The sequence below is a fragment of the Sciurus vulgaris genome (assembly GCF_902686455.1).
Source record: "Sciurus vulgaris genome assembly, chromosome: 4".
NCBI lineage: Eukaryota > Metazoa > Chordata > Mammalia > Rodentia > Sciuridae > Sciurus > Sciurus vulgaris.
The window spans coordinates 105,976,206-105,995,571 of NC_136464.1; the positions used below are offsets into that span (position 1 = coordinate 105,976,206).

Sequence of the window (19,366 nt, forward strand, 5' to 3'; positions counted from 1 at the left end):
AATACTTTGCTGAAAGACTAAAGCAAGGACAGGGATAACTACCACTCTGGTGCTTTCCTACCACTGCTCTTGATCTTCGCTGCACTGTGCATGTAGTCTGCCTTCCCTTTCATCCGAGGTGACAGTTTCATTGAATTTTTTTTAGCTTACTTTTATTGGAAAATCTATTTATTTTGCCTTTGTTCTTGAAGGATCCTCTGGATTCTAGCTTGACAGGCTCCCTGCCACTTTTTCAACATTTTACAAATGTCCTTGCATTGACTTCCACCCCCTGTTTTTTCTGAATCCAAGATCATCTGAATTGTTGTTCCTGTGTATGTAATCTGTCATTTTGGGGGGTGAGGGGAGGGGCTGGTTGTTTTCAAGATTTTCTCTTTATATGTGGCTAGCAGTTGACTATGGGAAGCTTAAGTGAAGTTATATGTGTATTCATTTATCTGGGGCTTCATCAAATTTCTTGAATCTGTAAATGTATGTCTTTCACAAAGTTTAGAAATGTTTTGGAAAATAGTTGTATTCTGCCCTATTTTCCATCTCCTGCCAGGATTGCAATTACACATATGTTTTTGCAATTACACATAGCTTTTGAAGTGATTCTTCAGGTTCCTGAGACTATGTTCTTTTACTTTCAATCTTTTTTCCTTCTTATTTTTAAATTGGAAAATTGTATTGAAATGTTTTCAAGTTCATTGACTACTCTGTTCTCTCCATTTTACTCTTAAGGCCATCCAGTGAATTTTAAAATTTCAGATAGCCTTTTTAGTTCCAGAATCTTCATGCTTCTTTTCTATCGTACCTATTTCTCCACTGAGCTTTTCTATACTTTTATTCATTATCAGCCTACTTGAGCTTAGCTTTATCTTTTCTCTTAAGAATGTTATATTTCCTGTTTTCTTTATATATTGAGTACTTTTAAATTGTATAATTAATAATTTTTTAATATTTTGAAGAAATACTCTAGATGTTATCATATTGCTTTGCCAAACCATCTTCTTCTCTGTCTGTTATTGTAGTAGTTTAATTGTACTCAAACTGAAACCCTCATCTCTTGGACAAGAGTTAACTAACAATTCAGTTATTTAATAATTTGTCTTGGGGCTTGGAGTCTTCCCCAATATGTATGGTTCAGACATTAGCAGATTTGGGTAGAGTTTATGTACAGAGTTTGAAGGGCCACCTCTCAGAATCTCTCCTTTACAAGATTCCTCCTCATTTTGCAGGAGTGTCATTACCTAAAATTTACCAATTGATCTTTGTGTTGGAAAGACTGGTTTTCTCTCATGTTTAGTCACTGAGAACATTACCCATTTAAGCCTGGTCTTTGGTTAAAAGGCACAAAAATGGAAAACTATTCTGTGGCCATTCTCTTCTTTGATTCCTTTCAGAATCTAACTTTTTATTCTCTAATGCACTCAGGTAATAGTTTCTTGCTTTTTCAGTGTTTCTTCATTAAAGGATTAGTTTAGTCTGGTCATTTGGGAATCAGAAACATTTTTATCAAATGTTTCGCACCATTTTCCAGGCTTCTGATATGAGTTTCCTGCCAATATCTTCACATTTGTAAATGCCCAATATTTTAGATTTTTGCTGTGGAAGCAAGCTCCCACTTCAGGGCATACATTTCTGTATTAAGATATTACTAGCCTTTGATAACCTTTTTATTTGAGTACCTTAACAAAATTTGAAAGTTCTCTTTTTCTGACTGAACAGTCCAATGTGGACACCCTTGTTGGGTGACTTCCATTGAGGTGATGAATGAGGAGTCTAGTCTCCTTCCCTCATATGTGTCTATCATAGTGAACATTTCCCTGGAAGGTGATCTCCGTTCCAGTCATCTGAGGGGCCAAGCCATGATGAATTGAGTGAAGGACACCTGAAAGTGTAAGCACTCTTTCTGACCCCATTCCTGAGCTTAAGTGACAGTTTTACAGTAAAATTTAACCATAAGGAAAAGTGGGGCATGTATTCTATTCGTGTTACCAGGAAGAAGGGGAACGAATTTGGTATACAGCCAATCTTTTCTGAAACTTTTTTCCTGTTCTAATCTTTTTAACTGCTTATTATATCTTAGCTTGTGTGTTGAGCTTTTCATTAGGGTTTCCCTCAATTAATCTTCCTTCTAACTTTTCTCACTAGCAGAGGTCCTTGTGTCCAGCAAAGGGTAAACTTGGGAAAAGCTTTTGTGAAGAAGATACTGGAGTGAGGACCCTGTTTCTGGGACAATTTTTTTGATTTGGGTAAGGTTGAACAGATATTTAATGAAGCCACAGCTAACTGTGGTGAATTACATTGCTTTAGGAAGGAGTACCCAGAGAGAGGAAAGTGTGTATAAGAAAACCCAAAATATGTGGCTTGGTAAAATGCCCAGATCTGGGTGGATTTTTTTTGATGACCTGTATGGAGGAGAATAAGCATCTCAGAAAGGTGTGTGCAAGCTTGGATATTTTCTACATTTTTGGCAGCAAGTTTTGTTCTTGGAAAATTACCCAATAACCATTTAAGTTTAGCTATTCATAAGTGTACATAGTTCATAGTGTTCACAATTTATAGCCTTACTGCAACTTCATGTGTGCTGCTTTTAGAACTAGCTATGTCTCAGCTTTCTGAAACATGGCTCCACCTTGCAACTAAGTTACACAATTGCAAAATGGGAAAACAGACTCAGCAGCACTTCACCTGAAAAAAGGAGATAATCAACCCTATGTAGTTTTATCATAACATCTGAAAAATCATGTCAAATTTTACTGAGCATATTTTATGACATCAAAATGGCAAAAATAAAAGGGAAAAATACATATGCTGAGAAATTTATCTTTTTTAAAAAACTTTATTTTATTTAGTTTTGTATGTGGTGCTGAGGATCAAATGCAGTGCTTCAGGCATACTAGGCAAGCTCTCCACCACTGAGCCACAATACCAACCCTGAAATTCTTTGTATGTGATTAGTAAAATGACAAACACTTCTCTTCTTCAAGTTATATATTGTTTTCATAAAGAATGCATGCCAAATTAAAAAAAGAAAACATAGATCCTATGATTACATGTATTTTCTCCCTTGCTTTATGAGATTTGGAGAAACCAATAGGTACCTACAAATCTTATTAATTTGAATGTTACATTCAAAATAAAATGTATGATGTTATACTCTGAGTTACTTTACTGACATTAACAATAATGATTGAGATGCTCATGAAGGGCAAATGTTTTGGAAATTAGCTATTAGAACAATGACTTCTGCATTTGGAAAAGTTCACAATTGAAAGGAGAAATGAAGGAACAGAAAATATTGCAACAGCATTGAACTGTCAACCAACAATTGACCTGAATAGTGTTATGAAAGTGCTGAAGGAATTGTGTGACTGAGCGCAAAGTGGGTACTACGGTCAGAGTTTGTGTACCCCTGAAATTCATAGAGAAACCTCACCCCCAATATGATGGTATTAGGTGGGGCCTTTTGGAAGATGTTTGGGTGATGAGGTCAGAGACAATTTGAATGTGATTAGTGCCCTTTTATAAAAGAGACTGGACAGAGACCTCCATACCCCACACATCCAGAAAGTGCCTTCTATGAAGAAAAGGCCCTCACTGGACTCTTTGTTGGCACCCTGATCTAAGAATTCCTAGCCTCCAGAACTGTGAGGAATAAATCTCCATTGTCTAAAACTACTCCCTTATGGTATTTTGTTTTACCAGCCCAAAGGGACTAAGACTAAGTGTAAGGGACTAAGAGTGAGAGATAAGATTTAATACTTAGCAAACAGTTTACAAGGAAAGAGACTTTTCAAAGTCTGCATATATTAGGATAAGCCTACCTGACAGAAAAGCGAACAAGGATTTATAGAGAGGAATGACCATTGCTGTAGGTAGGAATTGTCTATAAGGGTTAGTGAGCCTTGAACCAACACTCCACACATGCTCTCTGGTGGATCTTGGACAGCTCTGACTGGGGAGATTGAAGAAGGGAGAGTGGGGGAGGAGTCCTCATAGTGATTGGGCTCCACAGAGGGTACTAAGGGAGCAATCTAACTAGAGAAGAAAAGGGGAGAAAAATGAAAACACCTACCCACACCAGTAGATAGAAAATTAGACCTGTGCTCTGTACAACTCTAAGATTATAATATTGCTTTATGTTCACAAGCAAAACAGTGTTTAGGTTTAGTGAATGATTTCATAACAAATAAATAAACTTCCCTAGTGTGATGTCATGGTTTTGGTGTCAGCCAGAATAGAGTTTGAATCTTGCTCCACGCATTACCAAGTATACATATTTGAGTGCATATCACCTTAGTTTTACTGAGTTCCTCATCTAGACAAGTGGGATAATCAAATTCCTTTATAAAATTATTAATAGTTTTTTTATGAGACAATAAACAACCCAGTGTATTGTTTTATAGAAAAAAAAATCCTCAATGCATGGTAGCATGTTCCTTTTATTAAAATCTTAGTGATTCTGTGCCCAGAGAGATAGCAACTGAATTGGTTTAATGCAGGAGTTAGTCTCTGGGGATTGGTGCCTTCCAGAACTCTCTATCATACATATTATTTGAATAATGAAACATGCACAGCCAAATAAATTAACTCTTAGGGACCCTAAATCCTTTATGGAAAAAGGTAATCAAGTATGAATGAATGAATGAATGAATGAATGAATGAATGAATGAATGAATAAATAACCTTATCTATTCCCCTAGATTTTGGAGGAGAATATGCTATAGGGAGAGCCTAATGAAAGTCGGTGGAGGTCCAACAATCAATCAGTTACTGACAGAGAAGGAAGCAGGTTAGAGAAAGAGGTATGAGGGAATAGGGAGAATACAGACTGATGTGTGAACTCTGGGATCACGGTTCTGTAGGCTGTAGAGTAGCTTATAATTTCTATCTCTGTTTCTTACAAGAGCAATAGTTTCACAGTGCCTCACCGCTATCCAGGTAACTGAGAATTCATATTAAAATGGATTATTTCAACCAAGTTATGATAATTAAAACAACTTGCCTTTTTTATCATGTGCTATGGTTTGCAGAATACCTTCAGAACCATTATCTCATTTGACTCCTATAGCAACCAGATAAAGTATGTAGAACCGATGTCATCGTAATTATAAAACTATCCTTCATGAAGAAAAAGGTAGATAGCAGTGTTTAAAAACAACAGTGCTATAATATTTAATGTGTTGACTTATCTGTATTGTATATAAGAATGAACAAATTCAGTTTATACTTCTTCAAATACATAGTACTGATGATGAATTTTGAATTTATAAACATAGTTCATAGCATATTTCTCCCTTGCTGTTATCTCAGAGATTTTTAAAATGTGATTATTTGAAGTTATTTAAGAGCTGAGCTAGAATTCACTTCAAATTCTTTTTGAAAATATAAAAAAATATAATCAATTCATAATAGCTGTACATATTTATGATCACTTGAAACAGGAATATAATACATAATGATCAAATCGAGGTTGTTAACATTTCCAGCTCCTTCAACATTTATCATATCTTTATGTTGGAATCCTTCAAATGCCTCTCTGTTAATTCTTTATATGATATATAATAAATTAAAAACTACAGTCACCCTTTGGTACCTTATACCTTATCCCTCCTCTTTTTTTGCTGGTACCCTTTGTCCCCTTTTCTCTCTTCCTCCTCTCCCCTCCTGTCATAGCACCTAGTTCCCACTCCTCTCCTCTCTACTTCTACAAAGTCAACTTTTTTAGCTTCCACATATCATTGAGGATATGTGCTATTTATGGCAAGCTTTCTTACATCAGTTTAAAAGTATGATACTCAACATGGTTTGGTTCTGGGAACTAAACTGATATATACAAGTAAAGGTAGGATATAAGTAAAACTATGAAGATATGGTTTGAACTTGGGGTGAGGGAGGAAGAGCTATGCTCCCCACCTCCTTGTTGGTTCAATATCTAAATCAGTGTACCTGTATATCTTCCTTAGAGCATTAAGAGGTGCATCAAAGTGATGAGTGGGAACTTCAATAAGAAAACCCAATTGTCTCAATTTAGGAAAGTTTGCTTACTATTTCTGAATTAGTCAGGGTTGTCTAGAGGAACAGACTCAACAAGAAGTATGATTATAGAAAGAGGATTTATTAGATTGGCTTACAGGATCAGAAGCTAGATAGTATATGATGGTCGTCTGCAGGCTGGAGAGCTGGAGGAACCAGTAGCTGCACAGTTCAAGAAGCAGAAGCCTTAGAACAAGAGGGATCAAAAGTGCTGCCCTAGTCAGAGACCAAGGCTTTTGGAAACTGCCTGAAGAATCACTGGCAGAATCTGCTTTGGAAGAAGGAAGGATCAAAAGTCTCATATCCTGAGGTGATCACAGCAGCAATGAAGAACCCATTCAAGAATCAAGCTTGCATCTGCTGCTGCTTCCTTGTTCTTCCAACTTTTATTCCATCCAAGCCACCATCCTATTGGACAGTGCTGCCCATGCTTAGGGAGGATCTCCCCTTCAGTTCACTATCCTATATGCCAATCTTCCTAGACACACCTAGAAACCTCTTAATCTTCAACATCTTTTAATGAAGCAAGTTGACAATTCAAATTAACCATTACACTTTAGAACCTCAATTTACTAACCTGCACAATAGTCATAATTATGTGTCCATTAGAATATAAAATTACAGCAGGGTGCAGTAGTACACATCTGTAATCCCAGTCACTTAGGAGATTGAGGCAGGAGGATGGAATTCAAAGTTAGCCTCAGCAACTTGGTGAGGCCCTAAGCAACTTAGCTAGACCTAGTCTCAAAATATAAAAAAGGACTGGGGATGTGGTCCAGTGGCTCAATCTGGAGTACCAAATAAATAAATAAATAAATAAATAAATAAATAAATAAAATGAAATTATAATGTTTATTTCAGAGGGTTATAGTGAGGATTAATAAAGATTACATGACAGGCATCTAGAATCCTAGCAAAAAATAGCTCAATAAATGTTTCTTCTTCTACCTCTCCTCCTTCTCTGCTTCCTCCATCACCATCATTATTCTTTAATTAAGCTACAATCAGAACCATGATGTTTGACTATTTGCTGCTTAGTGATCTAAATTACATACTTGTTCCAATGGATTTATCATTTTTGTTGTTGTTTTTACCAGCCATACCTTCTCTCAGGATTCGTTTCTTTAGAAAGACCAAAACAAGAATAAAACATTCAGTAGCCATTTCTTAGCTTCTTTGTCAAAAGAAACCAAGACTTCTACAAACTGTTTAGATGGTTGTCTTTCACCGCTGACCTGTTTGTTTGGTTTTATAAAAAGGGTAAAAGAATACTTTTTGAAATTTTACATTGGAGATTCTGAATTCAAATGCATAATACTAATATGCAAGTAATTTCCAAATATATAAAGACAGTTCTAAGTATCATGTGCACAGGCTAGTGACTGATTACAGCAATTGTAAATTTAGGGGTCATTTGGTGAAAGCTGGAAAGAGAAATCCATTTAGTGACAACAGATCGCTAATTGATACCTTTGTAGAAAACTTATGGTCAGAGAGGAGCTTATGGCACAGGAAATGTCCTGTTGCAAATACTATTTGTTGTCCATTAATTAAGCACTTGGGAAGCTTCGTTAACTAGGACAGGTCTCAAGACCCTAATATGGGTCAGTATAGATACACATATTTGAAAGTGTTAATTCAATTTCCTAACATGTTCGTAAGTTCACTGAATGACTAAACCTGAATTATATTTTATCCCTCAGATAGGGACGCAGAGGGCAAAGCTGTTTAGATAAAGCATTTTTAAATGCCCATGTGGTGGTGTCATTTAGAGAACAACTCTGACAGCTTCTGTGCCTGTTGAGGTTTAAAGAATATTAAATAATACCACCTGTAACCTATTAGCGGCCACGTGCATGGGCTTTTCTAGTCCTCACGTTTACCTTTCCCACAGCATTGGAATGAGTTGGCCACGTCCTCGAACTCACGGCTCTCTTCCTTTGGTGCCTTTCACGTCACCCTTGTGCTCCTGATTGGATTCCTCCCTCCTTCACTGATTCCTCTCAGTCCTTCTCAGATTCTCGACCTCCCCCCATGTCTACACCCCTAAAGGTTTATTTTTATGATATCTTCCCATCTTTATTTTCTCTTTCATTGTACTTTATTCCAGGAAGCTTCAGTGGTCAATTTGATACTATGACTCCCCAGTTGAGACCCCCACCAGGACTCCATGTTCCAACCTCCTGCTGGACCACATGGATGCTAGGTAGGTCTTTTAGAGTTAATAGCTTTGGACATGTCCTGTCATTCTCATGTCTCCAACTTGTTCCCCCATTTGACCATTTGTATTGTTAGATCTCCTCTTACCCATGTTCAAAAATATGGCTGCTTGGCTGGGCACGGTGGCACACACCTGAAATCCCAGCAGTTCTGGATGCTGAGTCAGGAGGACTGTGAGTTCAAAGTCAGCCTCAGCAACTCATTGAGGCCCTAAGCAACTCAGCAAGAACCTTTCTCTAAATAAAATACAGGAAAGGGCTGGGAATGTGGCTCAGTGGTTAAGCCTGTATTCAATCCCTGTACCAAAAAAAAAAAAAAAAAAAAAAAAGACTGCTTTTGCTACTTTTATTCTTCTGGCTCATTACCCTTTACTCCTAACCCATGTGATTTGTTAGTAAATGCTGTGGATTATGTAGGGGACTGCAATGAAGACATAACTTTATTTACTATAGACTTGTAATAACACTTTTGAACTCCTAATTTACTGATTCTGCTGACAGAGGTGGTGGGGTTACTGGAAGTACTTAAAGTTTTCAATGAAAGCTATTTAATCTTCCTGATTAAAGTTCCTGATTAAAGTTCCTACTAGTTCATAACAATCTCTTGCACATGCAATTAGCCTTTCTAGATTTAATTCTTTCTATCATTCATAAGAAATAGTCTTGGTATAACAGGGCTACCCTAAGAACGTCGTCAAAATTCTCTTCTAATGGTTAAGGTCTCAACATTACCTTTTCATTACTCTCTTCACTTTTACTACTACAAGTCTAATTATTCCTAAGTCAAATGTCTGCCTCTGCCTAAGAAAGACAAAATTGTGTAAATTTAACAACGGCACACTAATATATTCTTTAACATAAACCTTTAGAACAATGTGTCCACAATGACCTTGGAGGCACTTCTTCCTTTCCATTATGCCTACTCTTCTCTTGGAATTCTTTTAAGTTTCTAGCTGGTTCGCATAGATCCATTCTCTTCTTCCAAATTCATCCTTCACACTTCAGTGCAAGCAATAGTCACACACATGTTGTCCCTACCCTGCTCAAGTAGGTGTGGAAACCTGAGCAATGCACACAAAGTAGACCCAGGCTCCTTTGCATCAAAACTAAACCTTCCACACCCCAGCCTAAGACATCCACTTGTTTCACATTTCTTCAAAAGAGGGTTCTACTCTTTAGCCTGCCCATGTTGGGGTTGCTGCCTGGAGCAACTGAACTCCCCTATCAATCTATGGACATTCTGTATATCTCTAAATGCCCTGCTCAGATATCACTTTCTCTGTAGACCATTTCCATATTCCTAATCAGAAGTAAATTTCTCCTTCTTCTATTCTACCCATATTACTTACTCTTGATTTCTTCTGTGCTCTTTTTTTACCTTATATATTCCACTATAATTTGTTATGTATATGTTTTATTCTATACTTTTTGATATTTATGTTCCTTGAGGGCAAGAGTAGGGGCATGTTTATGTCACAATATCTGTGTGATATTTTGTATCATACAAAGTACCTACAAAAATTACATCCTCAATGACTGTGAGCTGGGTTAAACAATATAAATATTGGGGATTTTTAAAAAAAGTCAAATAGCTGCATGTTTATTATCCCTAGTACATTGAATCTATGCCCTAGAGGCTACATTTTTGGCACATTTTGTATTCCTTAAAGTTATGCTCTTCATTTCCAGCAGGTTCTTAGATAAATAAGAAAATATTCATTTTTTTTCTACATAGAATAAATAGAATGCTTTATCAGTAAGCTCAATAATGTCATTTCAGATTTCCAAAGAAGTAACTTTGGAAACTTTGCCCAAAGTCTCTCATGCTTTCTTTTTTCCCCACTGAGCTTAAAAATTGGGCTATGGCCAAAGAAGCTAAAAGTGAATCATTTTTTCCCCAGATAGATATTAGGAATAGAACAAAATTCAGACTGCCAGCCAAAACACACAAGCTAAAAGCAGTTAAAGAAACCCCAGATGGAGAGGATATTTCCTTTTGAAGTTCAAGTGGCATAGTGGCCATTGTGATATGTGAATCCTAAGTTGGCATTTTATTAGTAAACAAAATTTGCAGGAAATAACATCCTTCATTTCCTAAACTGCAAGTCACCTCTGGGATTTAGGCTAAAGCCCCTCCATTTATCTCTCCATGGGCAGGTGCCACCCTATTTTTTTAGGGCATAATAATGATGCTATGTATTATTCATTATGCCTTAAGAACATGAAGACCGGGAACATAGATTCCACTTAGCTCTCCCCATTTCAGGATTGTCCACAGTTAAGTCTATTTTCACCTGAGTTGCACTAGGACCAGTAAGGTGGGAGAAAATGGCTATTATAAAGTTGAAAATTATAATGCTTTTTGAGGAGACACATGAAGAACCACCTATTTCATCAACTTATTTTTCAAAGCCTCTCTTTAGATGCTCAGTGACTTTCTTAAAAGAGTCATTTACTCTCATTGGAAAAAAATAAAGTTTCCAACCCTTCTGGTTGCAAAGATAGGCCCTTTTACTGTAAATCAATGTGTTGCTGTCTTGTTTGCTGAGCTGCAAGAAAGATGGACACCGCATAGAACCAATGGTGCTGTCTCCTCACCTCATTTATCTTGTGGATCTGTTCACAGTGCAGCCCAGCCTTAACCATTTCACCTCCCTTTGCTGCCATTGCTACAGGGGCTCTGAACACAGCTGTTTAAGGAGATAGAAAAAGGTTATCTTCCTTAATTCTCTGTATATAAAATAAGGGAGATTGGTTTAGTTATGGTCCTGGGTTTATAGCGCTCTACATTTATTTTTCTGTGCTGTGCTCTTTTCTGGTTATTGCTTTATTTACAGTTTTATTTTTTTCCTTTTGATCCCCTTCCTCATACTCATCCCTTTCCCATCTCTAAAACACAACAAACCACCATTCTAACATGTTGGTATATATCTTTCTATTTTTGTGTTTTGTAAAATACAGATTGTTATTTGTGTGCGTGACATTTAAGTTTGCTCAGATGACATTGTAGTCAAGATCTCATTCGGTTTCTCATTTTCTCACTCAGCCTGATGCTTTAAAGAGCTCTTCATGTTGCTGTGTGTACCTCAAGGTGACTTTGTAGTCTACTGGTCACATCTAATCTTCATGAAAGGATGCTTTAATGGACTCCAACTTTCTGTCAACACGAGATGGTGCTGTAATAAACATCTATAAGAGATTGTTGTGCCTAAGAATAAATTTAGGATAAATTCCTTAGTTAACAGGATTGCTGGATCATGGAGCATACATAAATGTAATTTATCAGTATGCTAATTTACCTGATCCTGTGCATTTTTATTGAGTGGGTTAGTTGACATCTTACTGTTTTTGTTTTGTTTACGAATGATGTATTTTTAAACCTGTTTTCTAGTTTGTTCTTTCTAGTATAGATAAATACTATTCATTTTTGTTAGTTGATCTTGTGTTCAGTTACTTTGCTGAGCACTTTTTATTTCTAATAGTTTCTTAACTATATGTATGTATGTGCATATATATACAATATGATGCATAAGTATGTACATAATATATACACATATGTTTTCATCTAAAAATGAAAGTTTCACTAGTTTATACCATTCCTTACATAAACTTATTTATTTTCTTTTCATATTAGTGAATCTCTAATACCTTGTTAAATTTTGTTAAATAGTACTACTGATAGAGATACTCTTGTCTAATATTTCTATGTTAAAAATAATATTTGTAGTAGATTTTTAAAAACTATAACCTCACTAAATTAGGGACATTTCATTTTATTCCTAATTCTCTGTTTCTAAAAAATTATAAATGGGTGTTGAATTTTATCATATGTATTTTCTGCAAACCATTGTGCTAAATATGCATTTGTTCCTTTGATTGTTATTTTGGCATATTATAATGACAAAACTTTGATGTTGAACTATCCTTGCATTTTTTAAGCATTTTAAAAGTGGATCAATGTGTGACATATTTTTTGAAGATGTTTGCCCAGATTCAAGTGTTCTTCATTTAAATAATTGTATTTCAAGTTCTAGTTTTGAAATTAGTTGACTCTAAAATCATGGTCCACTGCCTCTTAAATCTAGTGTAGGAGTTGAAATGTCTGATGTCAGTGTGATTATTGATCTTTTCAGATAATCTACTCTTTCTCTTTGGAACTTAAATTTTCTCTTTGATACATATCTAGGTGTGGGCTTTCTTTTTTTTGAACTCCACAAGCATTTTCAGTCTGAGGTCTTCTGTCTTTCATCTTGAATCTGGGAATTTCTTGGAACTTTAAATTCTATCTACTCTTTTACTTTTCTCTGGGACACCTATTTTCTAGATTTGGTAATTCAATTTTTTATCTTTCATGCCCCTTTTTATTTTATTTTTTTACCTTTTTTTCCCCTTTCCTCCTGTTAGCAGAGCATGTTTTTCAATCTACTCTTGCAGCTCTGGATAATTTTTTCTACCTATGGATCCCTCCTACTCTTTATTCTACTCATTGCATTGTGTAATTTTTTCTATTCCATTTTTTAATAGTGCAATATGGTTTCTTGTATTAAATAACTTGTTTTTCCAGTTCTAATTTATGGTTTTTTTTTATACATACATGTAAATATGTGTATCTTCTCTTATCTTTTAGGTATATTTGCCATATTGCAATATACTTAGTATACTTTTTCTTGTGGTATTTGTGTGTGTGTGTGTGTATGTGTGTGTGTGTGTGTGTGTGTGTGCGTCAGGAGGAGCTGATGTGATGAATTCTGTAAGGAGAACCCTGAGCACCACAGATTGCTGTTGATATTTTTGTTTGCTAATTTTGGGCTAGGGCAATACCCACAGAAAAGACAGTACTTTAGTCTGTGTTCCATCAAATCTGGACTCCCAGTGGTAGAAAGGGTGAACGATACAGGAATGGAAGATGATAGTGAATGTCTCTGGCAGATGATAGTGAATGTCTCTGGCCAGCTGGTCAGCCTATCCAAGTTTTAGTTATCTCTGCATCTCAACAGAGATTCTGAGCTGTCTATCTTACACCTCCAGTGAAGCTTCCCACTCAGCAAGACAGAAAAATTTTTAAAAAGATATAATTTCATATGATGATATGAACTTCGGAAAAAATTATTTCTTAAAGGATTTCAGAAATGATGATCTAGGAAAGCTGTTCTGAGAAGTTGACTTTTGAACTGAGAACAGAATTAAAAAAAAAAAAAAAAGCCAGCAATGTAGGGATCCTGAGGGAAAGTATTCCAGATTGAAGGAAGATGTGTTAAGTTCCCAATGTAGGGAGGAATGTCTCCTATTGAAGGGTAGTTGGTGTCCTGTCACTGAGTAGAAGAAATTTAGATCAGTGTTTGAGTTATACAGGAGCAAGTCTGCTGGTTTTAAACATTAGGGCATGGAGTTCTCATTCCAAGTGTAAACTGAAACCATTGAAGGGTTTTAGAAGGTCCTTGTAGCCATGATTGTCTGAAGCAGAGTGCTTACAGTGAAGACAGAAAAAAATATGCTGTACTTTAGAATGCAATTGATGAACATAGTTTGTAGCATAAAACATTCATTTGTATCATATTTTATGACTTTTTTTTCCACCAACTTCATTTTGTTCTGGAAAATTAAATCACTGTCTTCAGCATTTCAGAATGCTGACATTTAATCTAGATGTTCTTTTGTTATTGTCTGCCTGTCAATCTTTGTAAAATCTTTATATATCACATCGAAATGATGGTAAATTATTTACATTAAATCCTCAATCTTTTTACGACTTAATGTTTGTATTCAGGCATTCAACATAAATGCTTGAAACAAGCAAAGGACTGAATTTTTTCAAGTTTAGAAATTTCTTTCTTTTGTAATTGTACAGTTCTTCATAGTTCTCATAGTCACAAGTTTTTCATCACCAATTTTGATTAAATACCACCTTTTATCAACAACCTCCCTCAAAAAATAGATAGAACGCCTCTTTAAACAGCCTGAGGCTTAAGATGGATTTTATATCATAAGAGAATTATGATGCCAAAGTGGATAATTAAATGAGCATCAGACATCATTGCTCCTAAAGTCAGTAACCACAGTCTATAGCAGAGAATCCCCCAAGGGTACCCTCTCAAGATCTGTGGACTAGTCAATGAAGAGGGTCATTTTCTATAATGAATAAATTAAAAGGCCATTCTAGTGTCCTTTCAAAACAGAGTCATGCTTCATGGTGGTGTGCTGTTTCTAGTATTAACAGCAACCCTATGATGTAGTTGTTTTGCTAAAATAAAGTTCTTCTCTGGGCACCATGGTACATAAAGTTTTTGCAAAAATTGGACCATACTGTACATGTTCTTTTCTTACTTTAAAAAACACAGCAATGTATTATGAGCTTTAAAAAATTTTAGTGACTACGCTCTCAAAGCATGACTTTTAATAATAATTACAACAACAATAATAGCTTTTGGATTTTTTCTAAGTGCTTTACATTTATTTATTCATTTAATTTTCACAATTTATTATGTAGATATTATTACTATAGTCCAAAGCTACATAGTTAAAAGAGCCAAGTTTATAACTTCTAATAATTAGAGCTAACATTTACAAAATACTTATAATTAGCTGATCACTGTGATGATTACTAAACATAAATTATTTTATTTATCTTTTTCCTGATAATTCTATGAATTTTTACCATTTGTTAAGTGGGAAAATCTTTTATAGAAGTAAAGCAAGTTGGTCAATCTAATAAATACCGGAGCCATGATTCAATCCTGGGGAAAAATATGAGTCTTTAAAAGATATAAAGATATTACAGTAAATGTTACTGGATTACCCCATCATTTCAGTGCCCAAGTGCTGGGGTCCAGCCCTAGCAGGAGTCCATGGGTTCCACACAGGTAAATGGGGTGCGGGGAGACAGCGTCGGCGAGGGATGGAGAATGAAAGACACAGACTCTAGTTCTGGTGCAATCACTCCCACTTTATTCTGGGGAAGGTTGGATTTATATACATTTTTCTTCAGGCTATAATGGCAGTCTTGTGTTTGATGAAATTAAAGAAGTTTCCAAAGTATAGGCAGAAAACAGTAACCTTACAGATTATCCTTACCTAATCACAATTGTTTTAAGAATATCTAACTACGTCAATGAGCTAATACAATATTTATTTCCTTAATATCTAAACTCTATGTGACCTAAGACTATTCTTATTACTCTCGTGGTTAAAGCGATAGACAAGTAATCTCATGTGACCATCTCTACTAGGTCCATCTGGTTCATATCTAAATTGCTGAGTTAAGGGTTACAGGAGGGCAGTGGTCACAATGGTTATTGTGCACCAACGTTTATTATAGGGGTGGCCTAGTCTTTGTAGGAAGGAAGGAATGTTGTGAAACCTTCTTCTTTTACCTCACCACCACACATAAACAAAACCATCATTAGAATTTAACCAGCCTGTTGGAGACAAAGACAGATCTATATCTATTTTCTCCAGAGACTTTCAGGGACTCATTGCACAGTTGCAAAATTATTTTTGACTTTGTTAGTGGTAAAGACCCATTGTTTTTCAGATTGTAGGTAATATTTTCTGGAATTTTTGTTGTATTCCCCTCATCCCCTTAAGCAATCCATTCAGACTGAAATGAGTAATATATTATCAGAAAAACACAGCAGAAAAAACATCATGCTCCAGAGCAAAACATCCGGCAATTCCCTTTTGATGAGCCTTTGCAAACATCCTCCAGGGGATCTTTGTCAAGCACTGGATGGAATTCCGGACCCCCCCCCTCCCCCCCGCACCCAAGTTCCAGGAGATCTGCTCCTAACCAAAAGCAAAAGAGTAATTTGCCATCTGGTACTTGGAGCTTCCTAGAATGTGAAAAAAAAAGAAAAAGCAGTGTTGTTAATTTTAAAAATATGCAGATTGATTCAATGGTTGTTCTGAGTTTTGCTGTCTGCCGACAGAGTCATTCTTTCTGTTCCCTGCTCTGTGCCTGAAAATTCTGTTTTTTTCCTTGAGGTTAGTCAATGAAAAGATCCAAAGGAGATGTGGGAGGATAAAAGGAATGTCAAAGCATTTCTTCACCCTCCCTCTTTTGATTCTTTGGTGCCTTGTCTTTGGCAATAGCTGTGTTCTTCCACACACATAGCTCCTGCTCTGGGGTTTCCACCCACCACAAGTCACATGTCTCAGGAAACTCTAAGAGGAAATGTCTTTCCTTTCCCTTGTCCATTCAACCTTCAGTGTGGCAGTTTTCCCTTTACGACAGTCTGTTTATTGGAAACCTCAAGGATTGAGCTTTGTTTCCTACCAGCACCTTAACTGATATGAAAGAAAACACACACACACTAAGCTGATATGGTGGAGTGTTGGGCCTACATTTTCTTCTACTAGGTGCAGGGTCTCTGGTCTAATGCCAAGGTCCTTGATTCACTTTGAGTTGATTTTGTGCATGGTGAAATATAGGGGTTAAATTTCATTCTGTTACATAAGTTTTTTCAATTTTCCCCAGCATCATTTGCTGAAGAAGCTATCTTTTCTTCAGTGTATGTTTTTGACATCTTTGTCTAGTATGAGGTAACTGTACTAATGTAGGTTTGTCCCTGTGTCTTCTGTTCTGTTCCAGTGGTCTCCATGTCTGTTTTGGTACCAACACCATGCTGTTTTTGTTACTAGAGCTCTGTAGTATGTTGGCTTAGGAACCAAATTTCTGAACAAGACTCCTAAAGTGCAAGAAGTAAAATCAAAAATCAATAAATGGGATGGTATCAAACTAAAAAGTTTCTTCACAGCAAAGGAAACAATCAAGAATGTGAAGAGAGAGTGTATAGAATGGGACAAATCTTGGCCACCTACACCTTAAATAGAGCATTACTCTCCAGGATACATAAAGAACTCAAAAAACTTAACAAAAACAAAACAAAGAATCAAATCAATAAATGGGCAAAAGAATAGAATAGGCACTTTACAAAAGAATACAAATGGTCAACAAATACATGAAAAATTATTCAACATATCTAGCAATTAGAGAAATGCAAATTAAAACCACACTGAGATTTCATCTCATTCCAGTCAGAATGACAACAATCCAGAATACAAGTTGTGATACATTTAGGTGAGGATATGGGGAAAAGGGTATATTTATACCTAGCTGATAGGACTGTAAATCGGTGCAACCACTCTGGAAAGCAGTTTGGTGATTCCTCAAAACACTGGGAATGGAACCACCATTTGACCTGGTTATACCACTCCTTGGTATATATGCAAAGAATTTAAAATCAGAGGACTACAGTGACACAGTCATATCAATGTTTATAGCAGCTCAGTTTACAGCTATGCAACCAACCTAAGTGCCCTCCCAACCAGATGATTGGATAACGAAATTGTAGTATATACACACAATGGAATGACTTTATGACATTTGCTGGTAAATGGATGGATCTGGAGACTATCATGCAAAGTGAAATAAGCTAATCCCAAAAAACCAAAGGTTGAACATTTTCTCTGGTATATGGATGCTAATACACAACAAGGAAGGGGGAGAATAGAAGTTCAGTGAATTAGACAAAGGAGAATGAAGGGAAGGGAGAGGGGTTAGCAATAGGAAAGATAGTAGAATGAATCTGACATAACTTTCCTATATTTGTATATGAATAGACCACAGTGAATCTCCACATCATGTACAACCATAAGACTGAAATCCTAAGTAGAATAAGATGTACTCCAAATTTGTATAAATATGTCAAAATATGCTCTACTGTCATGTATAACTAAACAGAACAAATAAAAAAGTAACAGCATTCTGAAAAAAAATCAAACTAATATGATTAGTAAATTACTTCTTCTAGTAAGAGAGATAGTGAAGGCAGAATATTTTGACAGTGGAACTTGAAAATTATGTGGCAGTGAAACTAAGAAGTATCTGATTGTGTAGATAGACCAGGAGGGAAATATTTAGCCAGTTATTCTGAGGATTTACTTGTCAGCAATGATAGCCACGTTGCACAGAATTTCTCATAAAACAAAACAACTTTACTGGGAACTATCAATCAGGGTCTTTAACTAAAACCTGAAACCAAGGCAATAGAAATGTTGAGTAATGAAGATATTGTAAGGTATTTCATAGAGACCCTTTGGCCCTTTAAACCAGAAGAAGCAATGGATTCAACAATGCAGCTAGGAGAGAAGAATTATAGAATTACAAACTTTTACCTGCCCCAGGTTAGCAGTTATGGAAACCTCCTATCACATGCTTATACAGTACTAGTTCATGGCTGTGGTGTGTGAAAATAATTCTTCCATATTTATTTAAACCCTCAGGACAAATCAGTCTAAGTTTGTTGGAGCTTCCTCTCTAAGCAACAAATTTGAGAATTAGTATGATTCTGTTTTGGAACAATACTTTTGGTGATTTACTATACTGTACAAGCGTTTACCTTTCTACTTCAGTTTCATTTTTATTTTGTCTCATAAATTCATGCAACAGAAGAAAATTGCTGAGTCCTGTTGTACTGTGAACACACTAAGCTTTTAATTCCTATGTAATTTTACAAAATTGATAGAAATGTACCATTTCCTCTAGATCACCCTAGCTATCTGTATAGTATATGCCTACTTTCCTTCAAGACATTTCTCAATGACTAACTCAGGCATGAAGTCCTTTTTGACATTCCTCTTTCTTATTTCCCAGGAATATTTCACCTCTTCTTCTATTGTTGATACTGCTCACTGCCGATAGTGTTCATAGCTCCTTCACCATTTTTACTCTTTTATGTCTACCTACCAGAGGATTAGCTCCCTGATGGCAGCTGTGTTCCTCCTTTGCGTCCTTAATATTTAACTGAGTACCTGGTCAGAATTTGCATAAAATTATCATTCTTGAATGAATAAATAAATATCACTTAGTCTGACATATGATGTTAAGAGCAAGATTATAGGCCCAGCTTTTTCTAGATTTTACACAGTTATGGCCTTTTAAAAAATGGTGTAGAAAAACCTAAGATAATTGAAGTAGATATTCCTAATTGCCTACTCAATATCATTCCCCCCCTTATTAACAGAATTCCTATTTTTGGAGGAAAACAATGCATTGCATTTAAAATACTTTCCTTAGATTTCCTTGAAGCTAAAGGAAGTTATGTTTTCTAGCCCTAGCCAATGAG

General features: G+C 35.9%; 1 long non-coding RNA gene across 1 annotated transcript in view; it reads left to right on the forward strand.

Annotated features, from left to right (window-relative positions):
• The first annotated feature begins 7,913 nt into the window (after window positions 1–7,913).
• The window catches only part of LOC306658837, a 36,233-nt gene continuing 24,780 nt past the window's right edge, over window positions 7,914–19,366 (forward strand). Inside the window, exon 1 of the long non-coding RNA XR_013763165.1 lies at window positions 7,914–8,230. This is a non-coding gene — a long non-coding RNA (uncharacterized lncRNA). The remainder of the gene's footprint in view (window positions 8,231–19,366) is intronic.